We start from the raw sequence: 19,586 nt of genomic DNA, 5'->3' as shown, positions 1-19,586 counted from the left end.
CCTCCTTTATCACTGTTGCTGATGTTATTCACCTTCAAAGATACCTTTGGACAATTTTCCAACTTGTAAGCACCGTGGCATGTGCAATAACTGCATAACAATGTAATAGCAATACATAGTCATGTAAGAGTTTGAAACTCAGTACTAGTAAGTGTGTGTGTTATCAATGTTCTATTGGGGTGATTGTGTAATGACAGGATCCATTGCAGTGTGGGTTTTGCTACATTATATTGAGGAGCTACATGTCCCATTGTCAACATTACAAGGCCAACATTTTCCAAACATTGTAGGGATTGTTGTCGACAATCCTCACCCATAAATGTGCGCACCCATGTCCATGCCCAATTACCATGTGACAGTATGGATTAGCACACAATATAGGCAACTGTCATAATGCCTAGACACTACTCTCCACTCATGGATTATACACAAATGCGCTTGGCTCTTACTCTCCTACTTCCTTCCTTTCTTACTTTGTCTCTGTGTCTCTCTTACTCCCTCTCTGCTGGATGTGAAAAAGTACATCTGCTTTGCGTATGCAGCAGCTTGAGTATTGTAAGTAATACACATGATCAGCTGATGGCCTGTGCAAGAATTGCAGTCCACCATTTAACTGCATGTGGAACAGTTATGGTATTCCTATAGCCAATTGCAAGGAAACACACTTCTATAACTAAGCACTTCATGTGGGTGTTGGCCCTTTTTCTTCACTGTGAGCAGGACTTCATATGGGTGTTTGACAAAGAGCATCGCAGAGGGTAGTTGGATATACCTCTTACAACATGCACTGTGGAGACAGGCCAACAAACAGGAGGGGATGTTCCAAAGATGGGGACAGAATGTAGGTATTGCTCTTCTACATTTGAAGTAATGTTGGTTTAACAGGGTTTGTGGGGATATGGCTGTTCCACAGGATTTAATATCTGGCATGACAGTATTATGTGGTTGAGGAAACTCTCACCTGTAGGGCTATCTGCAGATTGGCCAGAGTTTGGAGTCTTGCATGTGTTGTGTTACTCACACATTTCCCATCTTAAGAAATGCAGTAGCATACTCTGATGATTGCAGTCAGTACATGGTGACATCCATGTGAGTTACTGAATTCATATCCCTAAAAGACATAAGTCACAACAAACCCTGTTACATCAGTAAATGCATCGGTGTATCACAGAAACATGTCAATATTGGCCCTGTGTTTGTGCCTCCAACCTCATGTCTGTCAACCTTTGTACATATGTCATGCAGTAAGAGGTGCATATGTTCAGTACACCATTATTTACTGATATCAGACTGCTAGACATGTTATGTATAGTAGGCCTTATATTTGAGGACAAAACATGGACATTCTGTTGAAGTGTGTACAGTAGTGAGGTATGTGTACTTATGGCGATTGTTAACAGAGTGTGTATTGTGAATATGTACCTTGGCCTGTGTACAAACTGTATTAGATGTCATTGTTCATGGTCCTGTTCTATCTGATGTTGCATGCTGCTCCAGTATGGTACCCTATTGGTGTACATGTGTGTAGGGTCAGATGGACACATGTCCCATACCACAGTCAGGCATCAAAATACACTGTGTATTGGTCCAGTATATGTAGGGTTAGTGTGTGAGTGGCACATATGAGGATGGTGTTATTCACACAATCCATATACTGTAATAATAATTATGCTTACCATATGTGACTGTGGCTGTGTTCAGATTGGTTGTGGGGAAGAAATTTCACACAGATGTCTGTTACTTCATGCTATTACATGCCTGTAGAGCCTGCTATATTTGCAAGAACATGTGTATTCCCCATAAAAATGTAGGCCAGTGTTGTGGCAGTCTGCCTGTAGTTTGCACAGTGCTTTGTGACATGTCTAGCAACTCAGTGTACTTATCCAGTGTGGTGTTATGTCCAGATATTTGTCAGATGTATTGTTGCCAGGCCACCATAACTGTTGTGTATTTCTGACAAAGCAGTGGGATGCTGTACAGATGAATGTCACTAACTAGTGGGTAGTATGTGGTCTTGTGACCTCTGCTCCTGCAGTTAATATGTGTCAGGACAGACAGGAGTGTGTGAATGCATAAACTATGTAAGCTTATCTATTCCAGTATTTTCATGATATTCCCAGTTACATGGCTGTAAACATCTACTTTGTCAGGCTTGGTCCACACGTCTTGCACTAAGAAGTTCTGTGTATACCTCTGGACTGACCAGAGTGTGTCAGACTGTCCACATTTATTGGTCATACCTCTGTTGTATTCCACAGGATCATTACTGTGATTTGTGTGGTATTGCACTATGATGATCTTATAATATCTGTCAGTAACTGATGGCGTACATGTCAGTGTCAGATGTGACTTCTCACACATTTCTAAGACATCCCCTGTTACTGTAGCAACATTCTACATTTATACCTGCAATACTTACATGACATCCAAAATTAACAACGACTGTAGATGTGTGAAAACCAGGAGACTGAGCCAACCAAGGAGATGTACACCAGCAAAATCCAACTCCAAGCTACACAAATGGAATGTAAAATTGAGCTTTGAATGAAATTCTGCCAAAATCCAACCACGACAACTATAAAACCAAAACTTTATTGGACCAGTGCGTATTAACCTAGGTTTTGTCCGTAACGACGAACTTCTTCAGAATACATAACCACAAATACACAAACGATTTAAATACACAAGGTTACACCCAACTAATGAATTAATTGACAATTAATGTCTCATTGAATTACTAACATTCCTTGTTGGTATACTAATACCTCCTAACCTACTGAATATACCAAAAACAGTATTAAATAAATAAAATGCAAACGTTGTTGTGCATCCTAGTATTATTAATCAATGATGGAATAGATAAATATATATATATATATATATATATATATATATATATATATATATATATATATATATATATATATATACAACTTAAATAGATACAAAAAATTTTTTACACATACATATAACTTGATGTGCAAAGTTCTTTAAATTTGCATATATATACAAAATGAAATGATGATAAAATTAATAGTATATAAATACCAATGTTGTTGCTGAAATTAAAAGTAATAAAAATAAAATTGTAATTCTAATGAATTGTGTTAATTCTAAAAAATATAAATGTATAATAAAATTATATCAATAATATATCAGACCAATGAATGTTGATCAGAATAATACAACCGATGAATGAAAATATATTTGTAAATAGATAATGAATAACAATGAACACAAATTAACCCCACAAACTTTGACCTTTATTTCCCCTTAACTCTATTGAATTTTAATATAGGTGTAATTGTATGATATTCATTCACCAAAGACCTTCTTTTTGACCAGTACTACACTAATTACACTCATATCATTGCGGATGTTGAACACAGTTGCAAAATACTATATCAGAAGAAAAACATCAAAATTCAAAGGGACATAAAAAGATACGAAATGGGTCAAATTTATCCAAAATCAACAACAGGTGATGACAAACACAGTAATAACAGCAATAGGGTTAATGAGAAGAATACGGAATAAATTGATGACGTCAACTTGTGTGGTGAATGTGATGACCGAAATGAGACCCGTATGTTCAATGGGAGTCCAACAGATGAAGGTTTGCGACACTCGGACAGACTTAGAAATCAGGGGCATTTAACAGCAACTCACAATTACAATCAAAAGGGTGCTCGGCCCAAACAGAATTTTTTATTCAATCAAAGGCAGGGTTGGAAAATGCGTAAATGACTGAGAGAGCGTCGTACGGGACAACGAAAAACATTAATGGACTTGTGTATCAGGATATTGATTCAGAGTATAATTTTTTCAGCACAGACCATTTACACTTTACTGAAGATGAGAATGTAGGTAAGTCAAATTTGGATGGTTCTTATATTAGGACCGACTATGACAGTTTTCAACCTATACATGTTTTGACATTACCTTTAAATGATTCTCGTACATATCTACATGGCATGGCGAACAATGAAAATATAAAACGCAATGGGTTGGTTATACGGCAAACACCCAAATATAAAGGATTTGCTGTTAGGAATGATATTTCAGTAGCATTAAGTGATTCTTTTTACAATGATGTTTCTTTGGATGTTAGTGTTAGTAATTTCGCTAAATCTAATTCAAATGAGACATCTACACAGGATAAGTACAATGTTATAAACAAGAATATTCTCATGGACCTAAGTACGTATGAGTGTTTTAATAACAACAGTAATTTATTTGATGTTAATGATGATAACGACGTAGTATTAGAACTTACAAGTGATGTAAATGTATGTGGCAATTTTGAATGTGAACAAATTACTATTCCAACTGAAGATGAAAAAGCCAATTATGTGAATTTTTTTTATTGATTTTAACCCTGACATTTACTTTGACCAACAGATTGTGGGGAATACGGGTGAATATGTTGTAGCTAATGAGTGTGACAATGATATCGACAATGTTTTGGGAATTTTGGAAAATGCTTTTTTAAGCAATCCTATTGTTACAACTAATACTAGGGGAGATTTTAGATTATTTAATTATTCTAAACTACCCATGAATGAACAACAGGTCAACTTGTTTTCGAGAGGCTTTAGCTTTGTCCCATGTAAAAAGGGAAATTTAGTTGAATCCATGTTGGACTTGAAGTTGTTCACCCGTAAATTGAATTTAAAAGTTTTATTTCACAACAGCATTGAAAATAACAACAGTTATGATAAGGGCAATCTCACTAAGCCTAGTATATTTAATCCCCCAATGAATGACAGTGTAGCCATTTTTGAAAAGCTGAGTGAAATTGACATGAGGAAGTTTTACAAATCATACAGGAAAACCATACATTCTAATATATCTAAAGATGAACAAATTATACTAACTGAGATATGTAACATGAAGGACATCAGAATTATGAGACCCGATAAGGGTAATGGAGTGGTTATCACGGATAAAAGTGATTATATTTCCAATATGACAAATATGTTACTCAGTGAATCTTATATAGAAGTAAGTATAAATGAGATTAACATTGCTCATAAAAAAAATAGATCTGTTACTCAGTGATATGTTATTTCAGGGGGAGATTTCTGAGACTGAATATGATTATTTGACGAATGAATATCCCGTCATTAGTGGGGTTTTTGGTATACCCAAAATTCATAAGGGGTTGAACAACTTGCAGTTCCGACCAATAGTTGATGGAAAGAGGAGCAAAACCTGCTTCATTAGTCAATTTTTAGATCATCATTTTAAAAAGGGTATGTCGAAGTTCCCCTATATTACCAAAGACTCATGGGATTTTCTGGGTAGATTTAAAGAATTTGATATGAGAGATGGGTATTATTTTGTAACGGTGGATGTATGCAATTTATTTACAACTATACCGCATGATATAGGTTTAATATGGTTGGAGGGACAATTATTTGAAACTCACATATATGATCAGGATAGAATTAATACATTGGTCAATTTAATGGATATTGTGTTGCGCAATAATTTTTTGTTTTATGAAGGTAATTATTATCAACAAACTAATGGTGTGGCAATGGGGGCATCATGTGCCCCCATGTACGCCAATCTTATTATGAGTTATTGGGAAAACAATTATATATTTAAAACTGAATTTTATGGGCACATTAAAATGTACACTAGATACCTGGATGACATTTTTATCATCTGGGATGATGATCAAAGAGCCTTGAATTCCTTTCTTACGTACATTAACAATACGGTTAGATTTTTTAAGTTTACTCATCAAATTAGTCAGGATACGATCACCTATTTGGATATTAGGTTATCTTATAACAAGGATGATGGTAGATTAAAATCAAATATATATAGAAAACCAACGTTTTCCAATTCATACCTTCACTATGAAAGCTGGCACCCTGACCATCAGAAAAAAGCCATTGTTAAAGGGCAGATGGTCAGGGCGGCAAGAATGGTGAGCGATGATCAGGAATTCATGGATGAATTGACTTACATGTCATCTTTGTTTCAAAATAGGGGTTATCCTGAACTATGTCAAAAGATACTCCAAGAAGTGGCATATAAAAGACAAGTTGGGATATATCAAGCAATACTTCATTTTGTTTTTTTATCAAATAGATGCAACACAAATAAAACAACAACTCAATCAATGGTTAATAATATTCCTTTATATCTATTAACATTTAATGATTCATTTGAAATCATTGAAAAAGTTATAGTGAGGAATTGGGAAATTTTGGTTAGAGACAATGTTTGGGGACATTTGTTTCAAGGAAAAATTAAGTTTATTTACAGGAAAAGTTTGTCCTTTAAGGATATGTTTGAAAAAGATAATGGAACTAATGGGGCATACAACACTAGATCCAAAGGCAATTTCAAATGTGGGAGGTGCTCTGTGTGTACCCACATTTACTGCACACGTGGCAATATAGTTGTGAATTCTTGTAACATCAAGATTAATGGACATTTTAATTGTTATACATCCAATGTAGTTTATCTTGCACTATGTCAAAACTGTAAAGCATTTTACGTTGGAAAAAACAGCAGGCATTTTAGAGACAGAGTAAAAGAACATCTGCTGGATATCCAACATTCAAAAACAACCAATGCTTTAGCTAGACATATTCAAAATAATGCTGATCATAAGTTTAAATTTTGTATTATTCAACACATCACCTATGATCCGCAGGGTAAGACTACCAAATATGACTTGGATGTTAAAGAGCTAAAATGGCAGATATTTTTAGATGCATATAACAAACCAGGTTTGAATGAATATCATACAATTACACCTATATTAAAATTCAATAGAGTTAAGGGGAAATAAAGGTCAAAGTTTGTGGGGTTAATTTGTGTTCATTGTTATTCATTATCTATTTACAAATATATTTTCATTCATCAGTTGTATTATTCTGATAAACATTCATTGGTCTGATATATTATTGATATAATTTTATTATACATTTATATTTTTTAGAATTAACACAATTCATTAGAATTACAATTTTATTTTTATTACTTTTAATTTCAGCAACAACATAAGTATTTATATACTATTAATGTTATCATCATTTCATTTTGTATATATATGCAAATTTAAAGAACTTTGCACATCAAGTTATATGTATGTGTAAAAATTTTTTTGTATATATTTAAGTTGTATATATATATTTATCTATTCCATCATTGATTAATAATACTAGGATGCACAACAACGTTTGAATTTTATTTATTTAATACTGTTTTTGGTATATTCAGTAGGTTAGGAGGTATTAGTATACCAACAAGGAATGTTAGTAATTCAATTAGACATTAATTGTCAATTAATTCATTAGTTGGGTGTAACCTTGTGTATTTAAATCGTTTGTGTATTTGTGGTTATGTATTCTGAAGAAGTTCATTGTTACGGACGAAACCTAGATTAATACGCACTGGTCCAATAAAGTTTTGGTTTTATAGTTGTTGTGGTTGGATTTTGGCAGAATTTCATTCAAAGCTCAATTTTACATTCCATTGGTGTAGCTTGGAGTTGGATTTTACTGGTGTACATCTCCTTGGTTGGCTCAGTCTCCTGGTTTTCACACATCTACTTACATGACATCCCCTTGCACTAAGAGGTTGTGACTATTGGTGCTGAGGTATGACTCCACTACATGTTATGGACATATGGTATACATACATACATATATGTGTGTGTGTGTGTGTGTATAATATATATATATATATATATATATATATATATATATATATATATATACACACACACACATATATATATATATATATATATATATATATATATATATTTATGTTGATAGATATAGATATATACAAACATATATATATATATATATCTATATATATATATATATATATATATATATATATATATATATATATATATATATGTATACATGGGTCCACTTTGTAATTTCGAAATACTGAATTCTCGAATTTCAGTATTCCAAAACTACAAAACCAAAAACCCAACCACAACTCACAAACTCAAAAACACACAACCTCGAAATTCAAAATCCCGTACCCACGCTACACATACAGTACACACATATACATACACAAAACACCCCCGCAATCAAACAAACTAATCTAAGCTACATATAAGCAAGGGCAAGCCCCCCTGCACCCCTCATGTGGGAGGCTGTGCCCTAACCCCCCACTTATATATTCTAACTTCGAGATTGCACATCCAGTAACACAAACAAAACTCACACACACACACACATCTTACAGTCCCTCAAACACACACATAAGAGTCACAACACACACTTACACACATTAAACCCCTAACCAACATACTTATGCACACAAACTTACCAAAATTAAGCCCAAACATCCACATTCCATACCACCAGAAGCTGAAATTCAAAATATCCGTGCTTCGGTATTTTGAATTTCACTCTTCTGAAGGTTTTGGAAATGTGAGTATTCAGCTTTCTAAACTCAAAATAATGAAATTTGTGATTTCAGTATTTTGAGTTTACAAAGTGGACCCATATACATATACATATATATATATATATATATATACATATATATATACATATATATATATATATATATATATATATATATATATATATATATATATATATGTGTGTGTGTGTGTGTGTGTGTATACAGATAGCTCTATATATGAATATTCGTATGAATATGAATATAGCAATTCTACGGAGCGACCGGCTATGGGTGCAACAAATGATTTTAAGGATACGATCATGAACAACTTGAAACTGCTGGATTTGAAACTATTGAAAGTAAAAAAGTTACAACTGGAAGTTTCTTACTTCCAACAATGTATTAATGAAAACATCATTCCAAAGGGTTTACGTAGTGTTTTTTCACCTTCAGGTCTGGTCAACAATTTAGGGTTCCTCACTGACCTAAATGACTTGCTCCAACAACAGGGCATACAATTGTTGGAACTACTAATCAAACACTACAGAATTAATATCAATAAACTCACAACGGAAATCAATATACTGGATGATGTCATTAAATCTGATATTGACTTTCTACATTATAAATACGACTATAATCGTATTTTCAACAGCATAGACTCTTTACTATTGAAACTAAAACAAAATAAGTCCAAGAAATTGGTAAGGGATAGAACAACATATCAACAAAATCAAGCCTATCCCAAACTACAAGTTTCTAAGTCAAGAGAGGCTCCTACCAGAGACCCCACAGCGGACCCTCCAGCCCCCAATGATCAGATGGTATTTTCAGATGATGACTTTACAAGGGAAGACACTGGAGAAGGTCCAAGCAATGGAATAAGATGTAGAAACAGACTAAAAGAAAAGAACTTTAACAATGGTAGGAATAACTACTCGAATAATTCTTTCAAGAATAATAGATCAAGAAAGAACAGCAATCATTTTTTAGAGCCACAGCCACAGAGATATCCTCAGAACAAGAAGAGAGTGCAGAATGTGTAAGTCATTTGGATTTATTGGAAGGGAATTCATCATCCAACCCTCCCACACCCGAAGATGCCTCCCGAGAGGGCCTGCCACGAATTTTATCCAACACGAAAGGTGACTTTAAAATTTATAACTTTTCAGAAATATTGCTTGATCTTGACTTGATTTAATTACTGAGTCTTGGTAATACATTTATTCCAAGCAGGCACTGTAATTTAACTGAAACAATTATGGATTTGAAATGTTTTGTTAGAAGGCTCAATCTAGATGTGCTTTATAACAATGAAAACCATGTTCCCCACATTGGGTTAAAACTGTCCAGTGTGTTCAACCCACCTTTCCACACAAGTTTACTCAACTTTGAAAAAGCATGTGAAGTTGACTTAAGACACCTGTTCAGGCCTGGTAGATATAACAACAACTCTTCCATGTTCAATATAACTAAGGAGCAAAGTCAAGCTTTGAACCACCTCAGCCAACTTCCTGTTCGAGTCATTAAGCCTGATAAAGGGGGTGGATTGGTAATTCTGGATAATTGGAAATATGTTGAAAAAATGTCCACTGTCTTGGATTCTCCAGCGTACAGTCCATCTTCCCTTAATGAGATGAATCTGACCTACAAAAGAAATAGAGGCTACTACAGAGTCCTGTTTTTAGCAGGTAAAATAGATGTCGACACGTATAACTTCATAGACATCGCATTCCCAAAAGTACCAGTTATGTTCGAGAATCCCAAGATCCATAAAGATCTTGGGAACCCCCCGATGAGAGCCTTGATCGATGGTAGGTCTTCAATGACCCATCCTTCTGCTAGACTGATTGACAATATCCTTGCTAAATATATCACATTGATTCCAGTTGTATGCAAGGACTCTTGGTCTCTCTTATCTAGCATTAATAACATCGAATATGACTCAAGAAACAACTTCCTAACCATCGATGTAGTGGATCTCTACACTTCTATTCTACACCAGGAAGCCACTGAGTGGATAGGACTTCTGCTGAAAGATCTTGGAGCTCCACAGAATTATATTGATTTAGTTACGGAACTATTAGATATAATCCTAAGTTCCAACTTCTTCATTTTTGACAAAACACATTATCTTCAAAAACAAGGAATTGCTATGAGGTCCCCCTGTGGTACAAGTGTGGCAAATCTCTTCATAGCTTTTTGGGAAAAGAGGTTCATATTGGATCATCCTGAATTTAAACATCACTTGTCTTTTTACACAAGGTTTCTTGATGACATTTTTATACTATTTCGGGGTGACGCCATAGAAGCAGAAACGCTAGTCAAGTATATCAATCAAACAACCTATTTCCTTAAATTTACTCATCATTTTTCCATGAATGAGATCGATTACTTGGATGTCAAACTGGTCAAAGATTCAACAAGAGGAAAGTTATGTTCCTCGATTTTTAGAAAACCAACTTATTGCAATTCATTACTGCACTTTTCTAGTTTCCGCCCTTATAAACAAAAACGCTCCATTATCAAAGGACAGGTGGTCAGAGCAGTGAGAATGTGCAGTACTTATACAGCTTTTCAAAAGGAATGTAATTTCTTGAGAGCTCTATTTACCAACAGAGGGTACCCAGTAACCCTTGTTGACATGATCATTGAAGAAGTTGACACTAAAAGATCCATTGGCTTCTACAAGCCACTTTTGGATGAAAACATGCAAATGGATGTACCCGTTATGCCATCTGATATTGTAGAAGGTGGGAACAAAATCAAAATCTACAACAGATTAGATAAAAGAATAGTGAAGAAGGGGGACAAGAAATTTCCAACTAGCTTCATTTCTACCTTCAACATGGAATCTAAATTAATATGGTCTTCCATTTGTAAGAACTGGTACCTCATCAATAGTGACTCTTTCTTATCGAATAAGCTAGGGGCTTGCCCAAGAGTAGTCTATAGAAGAGGTACCAACATAAAGGAAATCCTACAAAGGAACCACTCTATGAACTCCTTTACTAGGCACAAGGGCTCTGCTAGCTGTGGCTCATGTAACTGGTGTGGGCTAGTAAAATCAGGTGAAACATTTACCATCAGAAATAAAAGATACACAATCCACCACAAAATCAATTGTGAGACCAGATCAGTGGTGTATGCAGCTTTTTGTGACTACTGTCCCGGATTCTATATAGGCAAAACCGACCAGAAATTCCGGGAGCGCATTTACCAACACAACTACGCAATTAGAACCGGGAAAATGGACAGTGCCTTATCAAAACACATTTCCAGAAATCCTGGCCATAAATTTCATTTTATGGCCATTGACCACATACCACCTAGCATCAGAGGTGGTCCACTTACACTGATGCTAGAATTTAGAGAATTGGAATGGCACATAAGGCTCGATGCATTCAGTGACCCAGGTTTAAATGAGAACTGTAACATTGCAGCAATCCTAAAGTTAAAAAGTTACATGAGATAGTGTTTTCAGAATATGTCTGTTTATACTTTCAGAATTTTCATAACATTGATTTATATGTATATGTCACTAGACAAGTCTACTATTTCGTTAGTGTGATCTAGTGAAAGAATTTTAAGTTACAAAATAAGTTATTTTACATTAGTTGCAAGTTAGAATATATATATATCCACACAACTTGACAACTTTTAATTTTATAATCCATTTAAATCTAAAGTAGATTTCAATTTTCAATTTTTAATATGAAGGTTGTAACATTGTGCTTATAACTTGATGTTTTTTATTTTTATGTTGATGTAAACGCTAGAGTTTATTTTGCTGATTGTGAATTTAAAGTGAAATAGCACACTAGAGGAAGTGATGTCATTGCCACACCTCTGATTTCCTCTTAAACATTTGGCGCTAATATTCACTTTGTTTGTTCTGAAGAAGCTGCAACTCTTTTTTAGCAGCGAAAACGCTACTGGATTTTAATAAAGCTGCGTTCAACTTACCGTTGGACTTGGAGTTTTGGTGCTATTTCTGACTACCTCGCCTCCTGCTTTTGTTCTTGGTTGTTTTGCTTCACTTCAACAGTTTCCTTATATTTATATATATATATATATATATATATATATATATATATATATATGTAAAGCAATATAGATGTATATACATATACATATATATATATATATATATACATATATACATATATATATATATATATATATATATATATATATATATATACATACATATATATATATATATATATATATATATATAGATATGTGTGTGTATGTGTGTGTGTGTATATCTACATGTATACATACACACGCGCGCACACACACACACACACACACACACACACACACACACACACACACACACATATATATATATATATATATATATATATATATATATATATATATATATATATATATATATATATATATATATATATATATATATATATATATATATATATATATATATATATATATATATATATATCCATAGCCTTATGTGGAAACATGAGTGTTGTACCTTCCCAGATGTATCCCACCATATTTATCTGATATGTGTTTATATAGATATAACAACATACTGATTCAACAATATTTTCACTAACAAGTACTACACAATTGTAGAAGTCAAAGCAGTTGTTCACTACAATTCACTATGTGTACTGACAGATATATTGGAAAAAACAACAAACTTCTTCATAGCTGTGATGGCTTAGTGGTTAAGTGCTGTGATTATAGTGTACAGGGTCCTGGGTTCAAGGGCTGTTTATTTTATTGCTAGACAGAAAAAGGACTGCTGGATACAAAGTGGTTAAGGCAGGTTTGAGCAGCCTGTCTGATGGTAAACGATGCTAATGTATGGTTAAACAAAAAGGCATTCATACCATGTAGGCTTCATTTACCAGTGCGCAGATCTGCTTAGCATTTATATTGCGGCAATGCGGAAACCTGCTAAGCATGGCTCAGCCCTGGTAACCAGTGATCACATTCCAGTCTGATAAAATAGCACGGTAATGACATCTTTAATAAGTGTATTTAATTCCATGTACATAACATGCTCCTATGGGCTGTCATTACAGTAGCAATGGGTGTGAGTCTACTGTCTGGGACACCTGAGTATATATGGCTTGTGCAACACTCCTTTCCATTCCAATGTGTTTCATACATGGGTAGTACCCCAGGTTATATGCAGTCACACTGGCACGTAGTGTATCATAACTTTACTACTGTTAACAGTGCTTTCCCAAGTAAGAGCAGATTGCAGATTCTTGTACTGGAACCAAACACCCATGCATGCATAGATGGACTCTGAGCCCTGACTATAATGTTCTTGGTGTATGATCTGCGTGTCATTAAGTATTTGTTGCTGGATATTGATCTGACATGTGGATATTAACTGTAGACGACTGTGTATATAGGACATGTCATTGAGGGCTGCTGTCATGTAGTAATGGCATACCTATCAGTGTCAGATGTCTATCTGTCAAAACATTCATTCTAATGCATCACCAGTTGGCTAGCTGATGTCTGTCTGTCCTCTGTACAGATGTGCAGATGACAGGTATCCATCTTGGCTGCTTACAGGCAATCTATGCTTGACTGAGACTGGCATGTCTGCCCAGCTGTGTTATCAATTCCACAACTAGGAATCCCCACCCTGTATGCACCACATGCCATGGACACCTCAACTACAATACCACAGTCAACAGAACATGCTTGGGTACAGGTCTCCAAGACAGACACTGACCATGTTATGTAATATATGTTGCATACATGTCAATTGGAGCACCTTAACGGGCCTCTGCAAGAAACATCCAGATGATTGGATGTTGCATTTAACTCTCGCCCTAAGGATCAGGGTCTATATTAGAACATTGAAGTATTACTACATTGAATGTTCTAATATCGAACCATTTCACTGGAAACACCACAACATTGAACACTCAGAACAGCAATTTTTTTCCCAGGGGAAAAAAAATTGCTGTTCCAACAAACATACACACAACACAAACACACCAAAATACATAATTCACATACATACACTTCACAAAACACTACACTAAACCATACATACACTAATAGCTATCCACTAACCTTAACCCAACCCTAACCCTAAAGTCTGTAACTACCCGACACTCACCTTACCTGCTCCCTAACCCTAAAGTCCCTATAGCACACTCACCCTACCCACTCCCTAACCCTAAAGTCCCTATCGCACACTCACTTTACCCGCTCCCTAACCCTAAGGTCCCTATCACACACTCACCTTCATTCACACATTTACCTTAACCCGGTCTGTAACCTTCACTCCACAGTTGAGAAAATAGCGAAGCTGCAGAAACAGCCCAGCGAATACTTTCTCTAGGAAAGTATTCGAAATTCTGCAGCTTCACTATTTCCAGCTTTCGATGCAAAGGGTTCGATATTAGTACATTCAAGGTAGTAATACTTCGATGTACTAATATAGACCCAAGGATCACTCACATGGCATCAGTTGATGGATGGCCTGCTGACAAATGGCAGGTAGTATGATATCACTGTACCCACATCCCCTATTCTTCTCATCTCTCCATGGACAGTATCCTGGTACACACCTAGGAACACCTTCACCTATGGACCTCAATACTGACAAATATTTCAGTGTGCATTAGTGAGAATAACAGTGTCTGTGTGGTTGTAAACCTGTAGTTGATAATATCGTGAGGACCTTCTCACCCACTACACCCCCCCATTGCCATAGTAAGAAATGGCTGCTGCTGTAATGGACAGTAACATGTACCTTGTTACACTCTTCACCCTATGAGCTACCTGGAGCTTGCAGTACCAGCACAACACTGTTGTACAAATGGGTAGATAGGCATGGATTACCCTCTGCATCCTGGCAAGTGTGTGTATGTGTGCAAGTGTGTATATTTCTAGGATACAGCATTCTGAAGCCACATTCTCCTAATAAAATACACCTTACCATACAGTATAAGGGATAGTGATGTTGCTGTCTATAGGAGAGCCATGACAAACCATCACCCTACTATCGCTCTGGCATATGCAATAGATGCATATCCCTGTAGCAGCATTCTTGAGATAGACAAGGGGTTGTACTGCACTCCTGGTCAATGTGCCATTGTGGGTATGTCAGAGTATTATCATGGGTTTCAGTGAGTAAAATATCCAATATGGGGTGCGGGTGCTGAGTCTACTGTCTTTACACCATTGTACCATCAGTACATGTCCCAACGTCCGCTGCATGGGGATCACTGTCGCCATCAACCATACAGGTAACTGATTACACTATCCAGCCCAATGATGCATGTGCTGTGCACAAATTATCTGTAATAGAATGGACTCACAGACAAGGTAGTTAGCACTGATAAACCCAGGTCTCTCAGATGTGTCTATGAATGTTGTGTTTGTCAATGTGTATATGCCAGTATGTCACACTATGTATTGTTCATAAACAACCAGTACATCCCTTATTACCATACTGCACAAGGCCTGGTGATGTTCTTCACTTATCAAGTAAACTGGGACAAACCTCATACTAAAAGCTGTGTGGTATGTGCAATTAAGGCCACACACATTAGTACAATAAGTACCTAGGTAGGGGTTCTGTGGTTATTGTTGCGTGTATCCCCCTGCTTAGTCAGCTGTAAAACTGTACAGTTTATGTTAACAGGTTAAGTAGTTGTGAATCACACTATATGCAGTTCTACACCACCCCACACCTTCCAAAAGGTAGGGCTGTGCCACCCACACCAGCAGACCTATATTTACCAAGTCAAGGATTGCATTACATTGGGGAAGGGGACATATACCCTGTCACTGCCATCGTCAATGACATTAAACTAGCAGACTGATTATTTCCCAATGTGATGTTGTGCCTAATCTGCCTTGGTGGAATTACATAGGCTAAAATGGGTTCTCTGCAAAAGTACATCCATCCATGTGTGCAGTATTCTCTGTGCATTGCATCAACACCAAATAAGCTTCTGTGTGTGTGTGTGTGTGTGTGTGTGTGTGTGTGTGTGTGTGTGTGTGTGTGTGTGTGTGTTATACACAAACATGTGGTGTATACCACCCAGTACACTTACCATTGTCCACTGTAGAAGGGATGCTAACATCAGCCATCATGGACCCACCTGTATACACCTCTTAGACCTATCCTGCATGTGGCACATGCAGTAACTGTTATACAGACCTGTGACTTGTGTTCAGCTGGCAGTTGTACCCAGGATTTGGCACAGTCAAGGTGTCACCACAGTGCCATACCCCTTGTAGGAAACAACAGCAGACCAACATCCCACTGACACATATACACCTACAACACAAATTGAATATATTATTGAGACCACAATCAGTCAGTGTTAATAACAGCTATAATGCATGATGGCTGGACAGTTACACATCCTGACATGTAAGCATTAGACTTTAGTGCTGAAAACATGTTACACAGCATTACACTGGTACACCTTAGTACAATCACCCTGTGCATCAGAACCATATTAGCCTGCCCCTGATTTGATGTTATGGATGACAGGGATTTGGCACAGATATCATATGCACAGGGTGTGTTGTGGGTTTGCCAGAGACCTAGGCTGAGCCGTTTTGTTGACATCATGTGTGTGCATTAGGGGGTTTCATTATTAATTGGGCTGTGCAGGTGTGGTGTGTGTAGGTACAGGGTTGTCCTAGCTGTGTTGGTGATGTGTTGTGTGTATGCAGGCACAGTGTTCTGCCATGTGGCTGCCCTATACAGGGGTTTGTTGTACAGCTGCAGATCATACCTGGCAGGGTGTGCAGTTCATCATCTCTGGCCACAGGCATGACAGCGGTGCCTACCAGGGGTTCCACGGGCATTGCCATGTACAAGGCCAGATATGGTACTCTCTCCTGATGATGACAAATGTCCACTGGAACTGGCTCCCTCTTGGGACTGGCCAGGGCCATGTGCACATGGCCTGCTATGTTGTGGTGTGGACAGCACCCTCTCTGCAGTGCTGGTGCTGGTACTGCTCTGACTTGTTGCACATCCATGTCGACCTCCACCTGTGAGAGTTCCTGACCTATGTCCAAGTGGCTGTTGCATTACTTCCACCTTATGATCAAGCACAGACATTGCAAGGTTGAGGACTCCCACCATCTCACCCAAATGTCTATCCAGGACCTCTGCAAAATAATGGTGGGCACTTGCAAAATCACTGATGTTGACAATAACAGAATGAGTAGCCCTCTGGAGCCTCAGACCCTGTCTGGTATAACATCCCATACATGCCCATGCCTCCATGAGGGCCTGAAACATGTGTCTGGTAACACCTGCTGTAGCACTTCTGCCAGAGGCATGATGACCAGCAGCCCTCCTACAAGCACCCCTGTATATCTGCCTGTGTGGTACCTCGCTGGTCATCTGGCTATGGCTGCTGTGTCCAGACACTCTTGCCATAGTCAGCACACTGTCCTTTCCCATGCCACTACCCACCAACTGTCCCTCATCTATGACCACTGTTGATGGGGTATGTATAGGCAATGCGACTGTGTGCAGGGATGGGGTGGATAACAGTGGGATGTCAACCAATTGCACAGCTTCAGCCCCTGACAACCCTGCCTGTGCCTCACCATACCTATCATCATTGTCAGAGTCTGTATGGACACTAACATCATTTTGGCTGCAGGAGGGACCCTAACCCACCATGCCACCTGTGAGGGGAAAACAAAAAACGCACTTTAAGACCTGTATGTCATTGCTGAACTGTAAACACACACACACACACACACACACACACACACACACACACACACACACACACACACACGCACACATGCACACACGCACACACACACACACACACACACACACACACACACACACACACAACCCACATGCACACACACACACGCGCACACACAACATGCATACACACACACGCACACACACGCACACACACAGATGCACACACGCACACACACACACACACACACACACACACACACACACACACACACACACACACACACACACTTACATGTGAGGTTGCACAAAGGTATTACACACAGACCTCTCATTACCCAACTGTCAACATGCATGACATATGGCACTCAACAGCAAGCACTGTAGCTATAGTTAATCCCTGTTACCAACATTATACATCTCTGTGATGCATGAGTTGTGCCCCTTCCTCTGCTGCTCACAGCCCCTTTGTGTTTATCCGACACATACCTGGGATGATAAGAGGACAGATGTCAATAGTGAATGTTTGTAGCTCTCATCATCAGCGGTGCATGTATGAGCAATAAATACAATTACACTGACATCCTTCAAAGCTTACTGTGGCTATGAGGAGTGTACACACCCTTATTGAGATGGCACCCTCTTCCCTGATATTCCATGGGGCCACAATACTGCATAAGTTAACATTACACAAACCTGATATGTGACATATGACTAATGCAATCAAATGCAGTATCAAACAAATGTTTTAGTTGTGCAGATGCTGACTGAGATGCATACAATATGTGGGTGTATGTGGGTGCATGATGGTTTGTTGCATCAACTGTTAAGTGTACTACAACAGTCACTATTCCTGGAAGGGGTATACTAGTATGGCCCATCTGCACTTGCCAGTATTTGATCACTCAGCTCTACAAATGTCCCCCAACTCTGCCAGATTGCAAGGTCAACTCGTGCACAGCCCTTGGAGGTCACATGGTGCCTTCACTATTGCTGTGGAGTCAGGGTTATGTCTGCCACAATTCATGACCTTGACTATGTGCAGATACAGCCATTCTTAGCACGCTTTGGATATCTGCTTCAATTCACTGTTGTGTTTCAGGATGACAGCCCTCCCCATCCTCAGCCTTTTGCAGATGCTTGACAACTATGGGCCACATATGAGTGTCATTTTGCAGTGTCCCAAATGCAGAACACCATGTGTACCAGCCTGGTCCCTGCTAATGAACAGCAAACATACAGGTGTGCACTGGCACAAGCAAGGTACAGAAGGGGATGGTGGGCCTGTGGGTGAGTGAGGTGTTGCTCATTCAGCATATGCATCTTTATTAACACTGTCTGTAGGTTTTGAACTTAATCTTGGTACACCATTACGCATTGCAACACATGCCGTTGGGGGACTTTTGATGGTATGCATATGCTACCTGTAAAGAGCCCTGGATGATGTTTCTTGTGGAACAACTTTTACATCTGATTA

The sequence above is a fragment of the Protopterus annectens genome, chromosome 7.part0 (genome assembly GCF_019279795.1).
Source record: "Protopterus annectens isolate FY-2018-M chromosome 7.part0, PAN1.0, whole genome shotgun sequence".
NCBI lineage: Eukaryota > Metazoa > Chordata > Ceratodontiformes > Protopteridae > Protopterus > Protopterus annectens.
Note: the sequence above shows the minus strand (reverse complement) of the source record.